This window comes from Aulostomus chinensis, chromosome 8 (assembly GCF_037954235.1).
Source record: "Aulostomus chinensis isolate RoL2024-O1b breed Wild chromosome 8, RoL_Achi_v1.0, whole genome shotgun sequence".
Lineage (NCBI taxonomy): Eukaryota > Metazoa > Chordata > Actinopteri > Syngnathiformes > Aulostomidae > Aulostomus > Aulostomus chinensis.
In genome coordinates, this window is record NC_141327.1 from 3912830 (window position 1) to 3927017 (window position 14188).

Consider the following 14188-nt stretch of genomic DNA (forward strand, 5'->3'; position numbering starts at 1 on the left):
GCACCAAGGAACGAGTGGCCAATGGCTCTGGTCACATCAACCTCTCCGAGCAGCGACGGAAAGGTCCGCAAAGTTGAAGTGAAGACATCGTCCCAAGGCACCTCAAAGACTTACCTGCGGCCCATCTCGGATGTGGTCCTTCTCCTAGAAAAGAATGAATAGCAATGGACTGAAAAATAAGGTTAAAAGAGAATGCTTCGAAGTCGGTGTCATCATATGCCAGACGGGGAGTGTTCTGCCCTCAGAAAAGTTTATTTAATTTAAGTATAATTTACTTGAAATGATTTAATGATTTGTTATAGGTTAAACTTGTGCTAGGAATATGTACATGAGAAACACACACTCATTTGTTCTTGTTCTGGAGAAAACGGGAGACTTTTATTTTGAAGTGTGACAGGCTAAGTAGTGTTTCCCGTAGCAGCAACAGTAGAAGCCCGGCAGTTAGAAAAAAGGCCAAGAGTTTCATGAATCGTCTCTTCTCTTCTCACGCTCACGAAAGCAATGGCTGTAAGTTCGTAATGTCGGACTTTATATGAGTGGTGAGGAATGTGTGACATTCAGTTTAGCAAGACAACATGTGAATGGTTATTTTTGGTGCGCAGTTCTTATGCTGTATTTGAATAGTATAATTGAACACTGTTTATATTAGGGACATGCTGTGAAAGATACTAAGGGTTTGTATTATGTTCTTTTACAGTTTCACTCGTGGTATTTCACCCTATAAAGTAAGGAAATAAAGGGAGCAAGACGCTCTAATCCTGGCTCAAGTGTTGTGTTATACCTGAGTTTGGCTGACCGTCAAACTGTGGTAACATACAAGAAGTACCTAACGCCCAGGGAGAACTGTATACATTTATATAAAAAGAAACTGATCTCCTTTGAATGGAACAAAATTATACCCTACAATTCTTTGTTAAGGAGAAAAACTGTGTACCTGAGATGAATAAAAAATGTATTACCCTTTTTTTCAATCCAAAACAGTGATTTTTGAGGGAGCATCTTTGGATTGAATCGAACACTTCAGTCATGAGTGACAGCCACAGTCTCAGTCAGTCCACGGCTGCTTGCTTAAAGTTGCATAGAAGTGTTCCTCACTGACAGGAATGGGGGCAATCATAAATCCCTCTCAAATGAAATCATTTGATTCTTTGAAGTGAGCCTTGGCACTGCGTGATTGGATTAGCAGAGCCATGCACGGGGAGCAGTATAATACAACCCAGGAATCTAATTTGATTTGGAAAGGATCGAGTAATGTAATTTGATGTTTCTTATCTTGCTTTGAGCTGGACAGAGGCAAAAAATAAAGAAGATAGGATGGCCCCTGTGAAAGCTGTATTGATCTCAAACAAATTGCAATTGGCTGGTGCTGTAAGCAGAGACTTTAACACACATCTCTAGAATACAAGTTTACAGGGGTGTGACACCATCACTGCAGTTTGAGATGGCATGTTGTGATAAATCCCTCTGTATGAAGAGTCTTTCAGTCTGCTGAATGGCAGGACAACCCTGTGCAGGAGGCGTTTTACATCAACCAGCAATGACTGCTTTGTCAGAGAGAGAGAGAGAGAGCGTCCAGTCTACTTCCCCGCTATGAAAACCTGTGGATATGTTCTACCCAAGTAAATCCACTAAAATAACGGATTCACCCCTTTATTTTGGTGACCACACCAGATGTCGCTCTTTACAAATTTTGGTCGCTTCATTATTTACCTCCATTCGTGTCACTCGAGTGACTTTGGACCCCTGATCTTTTGGGTCACCACTCATGAATGGCAGTCTTGGCAAGAACGCACTGTTGGGCTCGTGCTACCGGCGTCATTCATGCTATCACAATCGAATGAACTATTTGATTCACATTCGGTGTAAACAGCTTCAGAGTGAAGGATTTATGAGTTTGTGACCAAGATGATGGTAAAAAGCTTTCATCTTCACGTCTGGTGTATTTCTGACAGTGCAGCACGGTCACCTGTGTTTTGTGTTTACAGCGATACCGACCTGGTGTCATTCTTTGAATGTGCATGGAACACTCAGTATGGAGTTACACCTGTGCACTGCAATGAGTGCACGTGCAAGGAACAGAGACAGTGCACTGCTGAGACAAGTAACATGGAGAAAGAAGGCAAAGAAGATGGACTTGGACACAAAAAAATGAGCATTATAAACTTTTTCTAAACGGTTCCATCCCTAACATTTCCTGTTGCAGATAAAAAGCCAGACGTTCACAGATGTTAGGAGGTTCTTTGGCCGATAAAAGGGGCTTTCAACAACAGTTTCTGCAGCTGATATTTCTGACTTAATTATGCCTCATGTTGGGATTACAATCAAAAACATTATAGATAGCCGAACGGCTTGTCCTTGAGTGAGTGTTCAAGAAAGCAGAGATTGAGGGACAGTTTTGGACAGGTTGGTAACATTTGGACTACGTGAACTCAACAGCATCAAATTTAAAATTATTGAAAGGGGGAGTACTGTTCTGCGTATCTCTCTGTAGTATCTCGTAGTATCTCTCTGCTACTGATGATGCCTCAAGAATACTTCATTCTCCTTCAGCCACTTTCTGACATGTTCATTACACACACACACACACACACACACACACACACACACACACACACACACACACACACATGACTGACAGTGTTGCATCAAATCTGATGGCATCTGAGTGTAAATAAAAAGGTCAGTGAGCCGGAGCTCCAGCAGCACTTGTCTTTCATGTCAGGAAGCTCTGCAGCTAAAACACTGCCATGATGTTTGCTTCTACCTTGAACTGAGCTTTTGCTTGTCAGATACCTTTTCATACCCGTTCTTGTTCATTTAAGTGAGCTGCAGCATTCAAGGGGATTCATAGGTAGACACTGAATATCTATGAATATGAACATATATATATATATCAATATGTATCCTTCTATTCTGTGAATGTTTAACCGTATTTAACTGAAAAAAAAATCATGTTTTTGTTTCGCTAAAATGAGCACGTAATATCTACAGGCCATCTACTTCCTCTTTTTTTTAACATCAAAGTGGCAGCTGAATCTCTGAAAGCCGTTGAATCAGAAGAGCAAGGCCATTGTTTCAGGCCAAAAATCTACGTCTCCAAAAACAGGTCGTGTGTTACTTCCTTTTAAAAAAAACATCACTGCCTAAAATGGCACACGGTTTTAAAAAAAAACAACCATTTATTTTAGCTAATTTCACTTAATATGTGCGAAGAGGGCGGCACGGTGGTGCAGTGGTCAGCGCTGTCGCTTCACAGCAAGACGGTTCCGGGTTCAAGTCCCGGCTCAGGCATAGTATTTTTCTGTATGAGTCTGCATGTTCTCCCTGTTCCTGCTGGGTTCTCTCTGGTACTCCAGCTTCCTCCACAGTCCAAAGACATCAAGAGGGACCAGGTTAATCCAGACTCTGAATTGACCGTAGGCGTGACTGTGAGAGCCAATGGTTGTCTGTCTCTATGTGTTGGCCCTGCCATGGACTGGTGAAATGTGTATGGGCGAGAAGCAGGGTTCACCCATAGCCGCTGGGATAGGCTCCAGCCCCCCCCCCCCCTCCCCGCGACCCTTAATAGGAATAAGCGGAAGAAAATGGATGGATGGATGGATGGATGTGCGAAGAGGAATACACCCAAAAAAGTTAGAGATGCAAAACAGTGTGACATCAAAATATTTGTTGGCAAATCAGTTGCAAGTGTGAATAGCAGCAAGAAGGCACCAGATTACGCAGCAGTATGGCGGGTCAAATGGTGTTGAGGTCACATCTTCAGGCATGAAACCATCTTCTCCCAACCGGCGTCGGCTTCTTTGTCAGTTCATTTGTCTGACTGGTTGAAGTGACAGATCGTTCAATCACCTGCCAGTAACTTTTGAAAGCATCTGCTCTTTTTCAGTTTCTCTGGGTAAACTCTCAGACGATTCTGTGAAACACACCATCAAACAGGTCCGCTTCCAAACATGTCACAACGCAAGACCAACAATTTCAATCACAGACATCAGACTTTGGCTCCTCTGAAAGGTTGAAACACAGAGATCATCAATCCTTTGACATCAAATGCTAAAAATCTATCTGGCGTTTGTTAGCACGATCCATTTGGGGTTAATTTTGATGCTTTCATGTCATATCAACAAAAATAAAAACATGAATCATCACCACAATCATCTGAAGCTCCTTTAAAACGAATTTCTCAGTGCTTTATTGGTTGGGCCATCAATTTTTCTTCCCTTTTAGTTGATACTTGACAAACAAGGTCTGTGGACATACATCAGTATTAAAAGTAGATGTATTCATTCTTCCTGATAGATGAATGAATTAGATTATTTTATGTTGATTGATAAACTATGTCAAGGAATAGTAAATCAAGATGGTTATTCTAACTTTAATAAACTTTAATAAAATGTACAATACGCGAATTCTCATGTGCACATTGTAGACACGAGTAAGATCTCAGTGGGTCAGACAAAACTCAGCCCTGTCATATCTGTTCAGACTGGCCGCCCAGCGAGCCTGCTGCTGCTGCTGCTGCTGCTGCTGCAGCCACAGAACTCTTCCCTCCTTGTCATGTGGTTGTGATGGACTTCGCCTCTCATAAAGAGGTAGCAGAAAGAATGCCAATTACCACAGAGTGCTCAGGCTTATTTCGTCATGTGTGTAATACATGTAACAGAGAGAAAAGCCTGAGATTTCATTCACTTGCAGCTTGTTATCTTGCTTTTTTTATTTTATTTTTTTTTATCTAGCACACTGTCCAAGGTCCGTCTTGCATCTGTGGCAAAATATTTCATATTTTTTAACATACTCAAGGAAAATACTGTATGGGAAACGAAGAGGAGCTTCACACATGGGAGATTACAGAGGTTTCCATGGGAGAGGAATGTACTCCCAGTGTGTTACATGGATGTACTGATTTCAGACAGTGTGGAAACAAGGTATGAATGTTAATTCTGCAGCAGCTGGTGGGATTATCTAGTTGGACAATAAAAAGGATGATTTTTTATTTTAGAAATATATTCACTTTAATTTCTTACTTTTAATTTCACCCAAACACTTCTCTTTGGCTGCACATATTTTTTTCTATTTCCACTTGATGGATCCCTTTGAAAGGGCGGTGGAGAGGGAGCGATGTCTCGACCCGCTGTGACATGGACATGCCATCTCCAACTGAGCTCGTCCAACATCAAGTGGGACACTGAAGCCAACAGGTCCATTTTTTTCCCCACAGCTTTGCCGGGTGGACCAGTTCACCAGTCAGAGCCTGGATGGTCGTGTCATGTTTGGATTAACCCTTCATGCATAGAGACGAGTGCTTCACTGTTCACAGTCCTGCAATGTTTTAGATACTATGACAAAACCTGAACTGTTCGATACACAACTCAAGGTTCAACACAGGGATAGAACAATTGTGTTACAGTGTGAGTATCAGCTTGGTGTGCATTGCGCATGTACAAGTGCATGCATGCACAAAATAGTGTGGCAAATGTGTTTATTTATCTAATTTATTCATTTCACCACAGTGCGAGTGTCTCTGTCTTTGCTGCCATTTTCTGGGGAGGCAAACCCACTGTACATAACAAAACCCAAACTGAAACCATGTGACATACAACGAACCCAGCGGTGTGCTTGTAAACGGTCATACCCGATTAGACATTGCACGTCGGTTTGTCTCTTAATCTCGGCGTCACCGGCTCACTCACTCACACTGTCACCCTCACTCTTTTGTTTCGTGCAGAAGTTCTCATGGTGGAAGCTACAGCTGCACTACGCCGAACAGCTTTGTGTGGGTCAAACTTATTGTGCAGCCAAGTTCATTAACTCCATCTAGTGTTTGCTTGAGCTTGTTCCCTTTGATCCCCATGAAAAAGCTGTTCCAGTCCAATTGGACCGTCCTGGGACGCCAGTGTGAGCTGCCAATATTGATGTACCACAGCAGCAGCACGGGAGAGCAGAAGTATGACAGTGACAGGCTGTCATGACACAAAATGCCAAACCTCAGGAAGAGTTCTCCATCCATCCATCCATCCATTTTCTACACTGCTTATCTGTTGAGGGTCGCTGGGGGTGGGGGGCTGGAGCTGACATTGAGCGAGGGGCGGGGTTCCCCCTGGACGGGTCGCCAGTCCGTCGCAGGGCCAGGAAGAGTTCTGATACACTGTACATCAAAGTCTTTTTTGATTCCCTTTTGGTTTCATCATAATTTTTATATCAGGTCTTTGATAGTTTGAGATGAAGGCTCCCCTCCCACTTTTCTCCAAGCATGTCCTCCACTGACAAGCACAGTGACCTTGTCACATTTTTTTTCACGGCCTTTTGACCACAGGCTGTAATTATTTAATGAGAGTCCCACTGCTCCCTGTCCTGACCCCACATCACGCCGCTCTCGTTCTCCTCCTACATGTGCACTGTTATCACAGCTTGGATCTTGACTTGTTCTTTTGGGCCATTTATTTCCTCTCCTGTCTGCCTGAGTGACTGACCGACCTATCGACCAACTGATTGACAGACTGTTTTTTTTCTTCTTTCCTTCCAAGGTTAAATCGTTGAGATAACAGGACACTGGAAGTCCTGACCAAATTTTGGTTCAAGTCAGGTTGCAGCTGCCAGATTCAAGGCTAGAGATGGGTGCTGCCATGCAATGAAAAGTCAAACAAATTGATCGGAGCCACAGGCAAATGACCAAATAAGTAGAGTGAAAAAACACAGCCTGACTTCCCCAATTAATTAGGATGATGTGTGAGCTGATGACTATTTATATTTGTCAAGGGAAAAGGTGATAGAACCAATTTCCAGGCCCAGCAATGTAGCAGAACTCAACAAGCTTGTTCTTGTTTCTGCTGTAAAGTCTTTTGGTTTTAGGTCCGGGTTTACTTTTTTCATCACTGTCCAAAACTGGTTTGATACATAAATGTTTTAAACAGAGCCCTGACCAACAATGTTTGGACTTTCCACTGAACGGACATCCTCTAAAAGTGTCCCGGCTCATGGACGAGGAGACGAAATGCTCAGCTTAGTCTGAAAACAGAAGACCCGATGAGTCTGAAGGAACCCTCGATAATGGATAAGAGTAATGCAAATAACCCATACACCTCATAGCTTAACATTTTCAGTTGAAGTATTTGGCCCAAAGAAAAACACAACCCAGTATCATCAAATTCAAAGGTGCCTTTTGACTGAAAGCAATATTATTACTGTGTTCACATTTTCTTATATTGCTATGATGTCATGGTGAGCAGTTGTTTTTTTCTTCATGAATATTTTTCTTTCTTATTCTCCTTTCTTCTGTAAATGCTGCTGAAACTGCCTAAATTTCCTGTGTGGGATTAATAAAGTATTCTTATTGTTAAAAATCTGATATTGTGACAGATATAGACTGATGGGGATTGTGACTAAAATTACTATGATTTTGTGTGTGTGTGTGTGTGTGTGTGTGTGTGTGTGTGTGTGTGTGTGTGTGTGTGTAAATTCAACCAGCCAAACAGGAAGTCGTGTGGTTCCAATTCCCAAGCTGTCCGGTGACACTGAGGGCCTGCCCAGCACCAGAGGTCTGAACAGATGGATTTGGTGGGGTGCACCGGAAGGGATTGGAGGGGGGGATAGTCCTGATGTTCATGGCTTGCTGACTTAACCACTGGGGGGCTGGCCAGAGAGCAGACTGGAGGCACCTGGGACACAGAAACAGGAAGAATATGTGTGTTTTGTGTTGGGAGACGTGAAGGGGAAAAGAGTTTATTTTTTCATGTTTGTCATGTTTCAGCTGGTGAGCAGCAGGTGATGATTATGAAAAAGCAATCATGAGCTGTTTGACTGAACACATCCCAAAAGTGCCTCCAACCAACTACATGAAAAAAAATATAGGGAGTGACACAACACTAGTCACAGTAATAAGTGGTGTGCGTGTATGCGTGTGTGTGTGTGTCTTTGTTTTCTAGTGTGTGTGCATGTCTGGCAGATTCGTTGTTCACTGTACATTCATCGGTCAACAACAGCAGAGCTCTGCTGTTGTTGACTAACGTGCCACCATTGACACAGATAATATCCATCACACGCTTCATCAGAGGGGCGGCGTGGCTCCGAGGTAGCGTGGCTGTCCAGTAAATGAAGGGTCGCTGGTTTGATCCTCACTTCCCCCAGTGACCATGTCCAAGAATCCTTGAGCAAGATACTGAGGCCCTAATTGGTCCTGATGGCGATTGACTGGCGACCCGTCCTCTCGCCACATGTGCTGGGATAGGCTCCAGCAGCCCCCCCCCCCGAGACCCTTAATGGATAAGTTGTATAGAAAATGGATGGATGGATGGACGGATGCTTCATCTAAGAGACAGCTGTGGCAGGACTTAATTCATGAGTCGTAGACCACCACAGACTACAGGGGACAGCTGATGATGTCAGTTTAAAGCCAAGTACCGCACGAAGGACACTTTGACATGATGAAGGCAATTAAAGACAGAAGAAAGTGAAGTCAACTCTCTGATTCATCCTCTGAGGACACACGGAGGACACAAATGATTCAAAGGATCAGTTTGATATATAACAGGACAGTTGAGAGCAGACAGTTGACTGACATGTCACGTCTTGCTGCGCAGCCGCAGGGCGATGAAAACCTTGCAGCTTGTTTCCAGGGCCCACTAATTGTCGAACATTAGGTGTGCGCGGAGGTCCAATTTATCCGTTTAGTTCTCAGACCTGAACTGGTTTGAGATCTGCAAACTGGTTTACAGGGACTTTAACTTACCCCAACAAAATGTATGCCGCTGGGCCTGTGGATTGAACCGGTGACCCTCCAGTCAGAAACTGGTTTCTCTTACCATGATGTACTGGGTGCCAATTGTGTTTGTATGTCACTGCGCTTCTTCTGCCTGTTTGCCGACACTTGTTGAACTCACATGACTCTGCCATCCAGCCAACTGGAGTTACATGCTTTAGCCGTCTAATCCATTAACCTTCACAAACTCATGAACCGTCATTGGCCTCAAGCTTCCATACGACTGTGTTGGATTAACATGGGTGTTACACAATACAGTCCATCCACTGGGCAGTTCATAGTCTCGTTTAACCTCCTTCAATCCCGCCCAGGCGTCTGTCCCTGTGCCTGAGTGAGGTTACATCATAAATATGCGTGTAGTTTTGCTGTCCAACGAGGATTTTTGTGCTGCACTGTTTGATCCAGACCACTAAGCTTCCATGAATCATCCACAAATACACGTGGAAAGAATGCAGGATGTGCATAGGCCTTGAACTTAAACCTCAAATCAAGTCCCAACCTTAGAACAACCTTTTAAACTTGTGGGTTCCAGGATCTGGGTCCCTGCAAAGCTGTTGCACCCCATCAAATGAATACAAGCCCCCTCCTCCAAAAACTCCAGCAGACATAGGGATGATGAATGTTGGATGTCCCACCTGAGAGTGATGTCATCACAGCACCACAGTAATTATACCTGCGTTGACCTATAAGCAGAAACCACATTTGAAGTCTAACATTTAGAAAGAGCTTTTCAGTTCAAAAATAAATGAAATTAAACCCTTTCATCAAATTTTTTTTAGCCTAAAACTAATGTCAGTATTTGCTTATTGCAATGGAATTGCTCATTGTAATGCATGGTGCGTCCTAATTTTCAATTTTCAACATTTCATCGTTTCATCGTGTGTATCTAGAAGTATGAAAAAGTTTTGAATTTCATACAGCCCATTTATTGTTGCGCCGAGGGAGATATGCCTGGGAAAGCAGGCGAGGCAGCAGCGCTACCACCAGGGTCTCTCCCTCTGGAGGGCTGGTTGCGAAACAACTTTCAGCATGGACATAATGTAAAATAAACAGTTTGTATCAAAGCAGAGAGAGGATAGAATCCAAACATGAATTGATCGATAAAAAGGCTCCTGTGCTATAAACAAGAAATGGATGAAAGTTGCAGGGTGCTGTGATTTCATCAAGTTTGTTTGTGTAGTTTGTGAAGCCACAGACAAACACTCTTCTCTGTGCAGTGGGTCCATGTCCACCCTTCAGCTTGAAGCCAGCGTGCTCCAGGGTCCAGTTGCTTACTCACTTCCTCCTCACTATGATCCAAGGGAATCCAATAGCAACCACACACCCTCAGGGACGGATGTTTGTGCCCTTAGCCACTTATTAGCATGGTGGCTCTCCACTGTACTCATTTGTGTCCAGTCTCTCAGGAAGAGAGGACATAAAAACAGCAGGCTGGCCGACCCAAGGCTTTTTATTCAGCAACCAGCAACCTCAGAAGATGTTTCTTCACACCCACAAACCTCCCAGGCACCAAGCTTCCCGGTTTAATAAGAGTACAGCAAACTGGAGGAAGACAGCAACGCTCACTGATGGCCCCACCGAGAGGTCGGCTTCCTCCTCTAAACGACAAGGTGACGGTGAACTCCGAGGCTCAGGGAGTGATTTGCAGATTTTAGAATAATGCACATCCAATTGAAAAAAATGATAAAATGAGGATTTTTGAAAACAATGACAAAGCTCCACTTAACAGGAAAATCAACAGCAATAGAAGATGAAACGTGCAGGAACTAATGACATTTTTTTCATTCGTGTGTCGAAGTACAAATATTTTAAGTGTATCTGCAGTACCATGAGTCAACAGCTTTTGGTCTGGTGGTTGATGTAAGACAAAAATACATCCTTCATTCAGTCAGAATGTCAAGCAGACATTCACAGCCCAGTCATATCAACCTAGAAAAACAATGAATTAGCATGACACCACATGGAAAAAAACAAAAGAATACAATAATAATCCCCAAATGCTCTTCTCAGTTATTGTCTATTGAATTAACCCTGTTTGTATGCTATCTATCAGAATATCCACAAACTCCCTTTGTGAATATTTTACAGTCCACTGCAGAAGTAAACTACTGTAGCTACTACTGGGTCAGATTCTTCTCCCTGTTGCTGCATGAATTTTAACACCTCTTTGTTGTTGTATGAGGAAACACTGAGAAATTCCCAGGCATTTCAGCATCAACCAGGACACATATTTCCCGCTCCTTGGATCACATCCCCACATCCTTTATAAAACATTTCATAGCCTTTTTACTGAGGATTTCAACATTGTAAAATATTCTCTTTAGATGGGAGTCATTCCTAACGCTCTGAAGATGATCACTGTTAAATCCCCGTAGAAGAGGAACAATTTAGATGCAACGGTATCCAGTCTAACATTTTAAAGTAAAGTGTGGCAGAAGCTTTTTTCTAACAGTTAAAGGATTTTATGTACTCAGAGTCTCAAGTCTGTCCTACACGGTCTACCCTGTAAATCTGACTGGCCTCCCTGGTGCTTCAATTGGTTCAGATCTTTTCTCAACAGAGAGTTTCAGGATAGTTAAAGCCCTTCTTTTGCACCAGAGTCAACGTTTTCTTTCATCTGCAGTGTTTCCTGTCTATTTTGCTGTGTGGCCCCAAACCCAAGACAAACTTGTCTGGTGGGGGCGTGGCCTCCTTCACCATTGGCGTCGCATCGCATCTGCTGCTCCTGAGTGGTGCAGTTCCTTTTTGCCTCTTCCACCAAGCCCAAGGACCCATCAGTCGTGGTGTCTGACGAGCAGGACGGCTGCCATGCCTCCTGTTTGGCAACTGCTGCGTTAGGGGCTACTGACACTGGTTTAGAATCTGCAGCTCTAGTTTAGAGTCCTCCTTTCGTTGTAATTATCTATTCATTTAACACACGCCACCCTTTTTCGTGGCAGTTTTGCCTCATCTTCTTCGTGTTAACAAAATTTTTTTTTTCCTTTTATGAACTAAAAACACTCTTAAAATTACGCAAATGATGACCATATCTTGTTGATGTTATCTCCCTTTTCCACCACGAGCTAGGAGATGTAACGGGGATGCTCACACAGCAGCTCAGAAATGGATAGCAGTGATCGGCCAGGTTCAACGCCTTTCAGCCTCGACATGGCGCCACTGGGAAACAGCATCAGGAGGAAACCCATTGTGGTGCAGTGTAAGTAGCTTCATCACCAGATGTTGGGCTCGTTCACCCCCCCCCCCGTGTCCTCCTCCTCCCAGCTCCTCTTGTAGTTGCTGCACATGTATTTCTATTTTGTCCCCCCCCCCCAAATTTTTTTTGTGAATGCGTGAATTGTGATTGTTTTTGAAAACATTGCACATTGGTGACTATTCTAGAGACATGGAAGCCCCAGAACTAAGCCCTTATACCAAAGTTACTGATGGAGCTTCTCAAGATTCAACAAGCTGCACTTGTCTGGGATGAGAGTGAACTTGGTTCTGGTTTGCTGGAACAAATTCCATTTCCAGGATTAGCTGTTTTCCTGGCCCATGCTGCCCTCCAAACACTTAACACTCTCCAGCAAGATGTAGTGTTTGTCCATGTGAAACAAGGACAAAGGTCTCCGGGCTTATAAAACAAGCAAAGAGAGACAGAGCAGTGTTTGGCTTTCTGCAGCACATCTCTTTTTGGGCCATTTGAGGTTCTTGCTTAATTCCTGCAAGGTGAGAAGCAACTTGTGCTGGGTCACAGGAGCTTTTTATGACCCTGAATGGAGGCCTGTATGCTCCAGACAGCGGAGAAGCCATGGACAGAATCAGAAACAATGTCAAGTTTTTCAAGGCTGTTGTTTTTGTGTTGTGTGAAACGGCGTGCAGATTTGACATAATGGCGTGCCATGGACATGCTCTTGTGTGCTCCCTCCTGCCGCCTGGACATTTACAGGTCTCTGGTCTCCACATGAAAGTGAAGATGTTGGGGGACCAAACACAGCAGGACTTTTGCACTGTAACTTGAATTGAGGTCTGTCATACCCATGGGGTGGGCAGAGAGACCATCCTCGCTGCTCCGTCTCGTGAGAGCATCGCTATCCAACAGAGTTCCACAAAAAATGACACACCTGGTCCGTCTATGTATCCAAATGTAATGCACTGTTCAGTCACTGAAGAAAGTGCAAGTTGTAGAGAACATCGCAGCAGCTGTATGTTATTTAGGAGGCTGATGTTGGCAAAAGTTTGATGATTGCAAAAATGAAAAGTGTAAACTTCTGAGAATTATGTGTCCCAATCAGATTATACTGAAACTGAACTTTGTTTTCACTGCAGAGCTAAAAGGAAGTGATTGCCATTCTTTTAACATTCTGTAAATGGTAACATAAAGATGTTCAAACCCGTCAAATCAAGTTCAGCACCTCACAGGTTTCAGCTGGTTGAAGTGGTAGATGATGTACGGAGCAATTTTTACCCAATGAAACACAGGTTTTGATTTATCATGAAATAAATGATGATATTAACACCAGCAGCGACGTGTCCCATCCCACTGCACACATGTGATTTACAGGTATTACCATTCATTAGACTTTGGATCATGAAAATATTTCCATTCAGTTCTCATTGTCTCCAGCACCCCAGGCAGGGGCGGACTGGCCATCTGGCATACTGGGCATTTTCCCAGTGGGCCGACACACTATCCGGGCTGACAGTCCTGACACAATTTAAAATATCATTTTCGTTTTGACACTTTGATGGTCCAATCACATTCTTAAACATCCAGTAACCACGGCCTTTGACACGCTGGTTTACAGCCCATTGGTTATTTTCTTCATTGACAGTGGGCTCATCCAATAATATCCTGAGACTCCTCCGCCCGTGCCTTATAATGCAGCCTCATCTGTTCGGAGGATCAAAGAGAAAGAAGAGGATCTTTCTAATATGGAGAGAAAACATAAAGGAGGAGCAGAGAAACTTTGCGAAAAGAAAATGTTGGCTCTTCAAGCCAATGCTACCATCTGTTTAAAAATTAGCGACGTTTGCCATGGCAGCAGCAGGGCCTTCAGCTCTTGTGGATGATGCTGACATGCAGCAAAACCTGCAGTAAGCTGGACTGCTTTCTTTTGTATGAGGCTAGAGCCTCCCAGTCCTTTGGTAAATCCGATGAAACGCCAATAAAGTATTTCTGGCTAATATTCTGGCCGAGGTATAATTACATTAGGTTTGTATTGTAAATGCGGGATTTTATAAGACATTAATTAGGTTTACATGGACATGAATAATCTGATGGGCGGCACGGTGGTGCAGTGGTTAGCACTGTCACCTCACAGGAAGAAGGTTCTGGGTTCGAGTCCCAGCTCGGGCTTCTTCCCACCGTCCAAAGACATGCAATTGGGGACGAGGCTGATTGATACTCTAAATTGACCGTAGGTATGAATGTGAGTGTGAATGGTTGTCTGTCTGTAT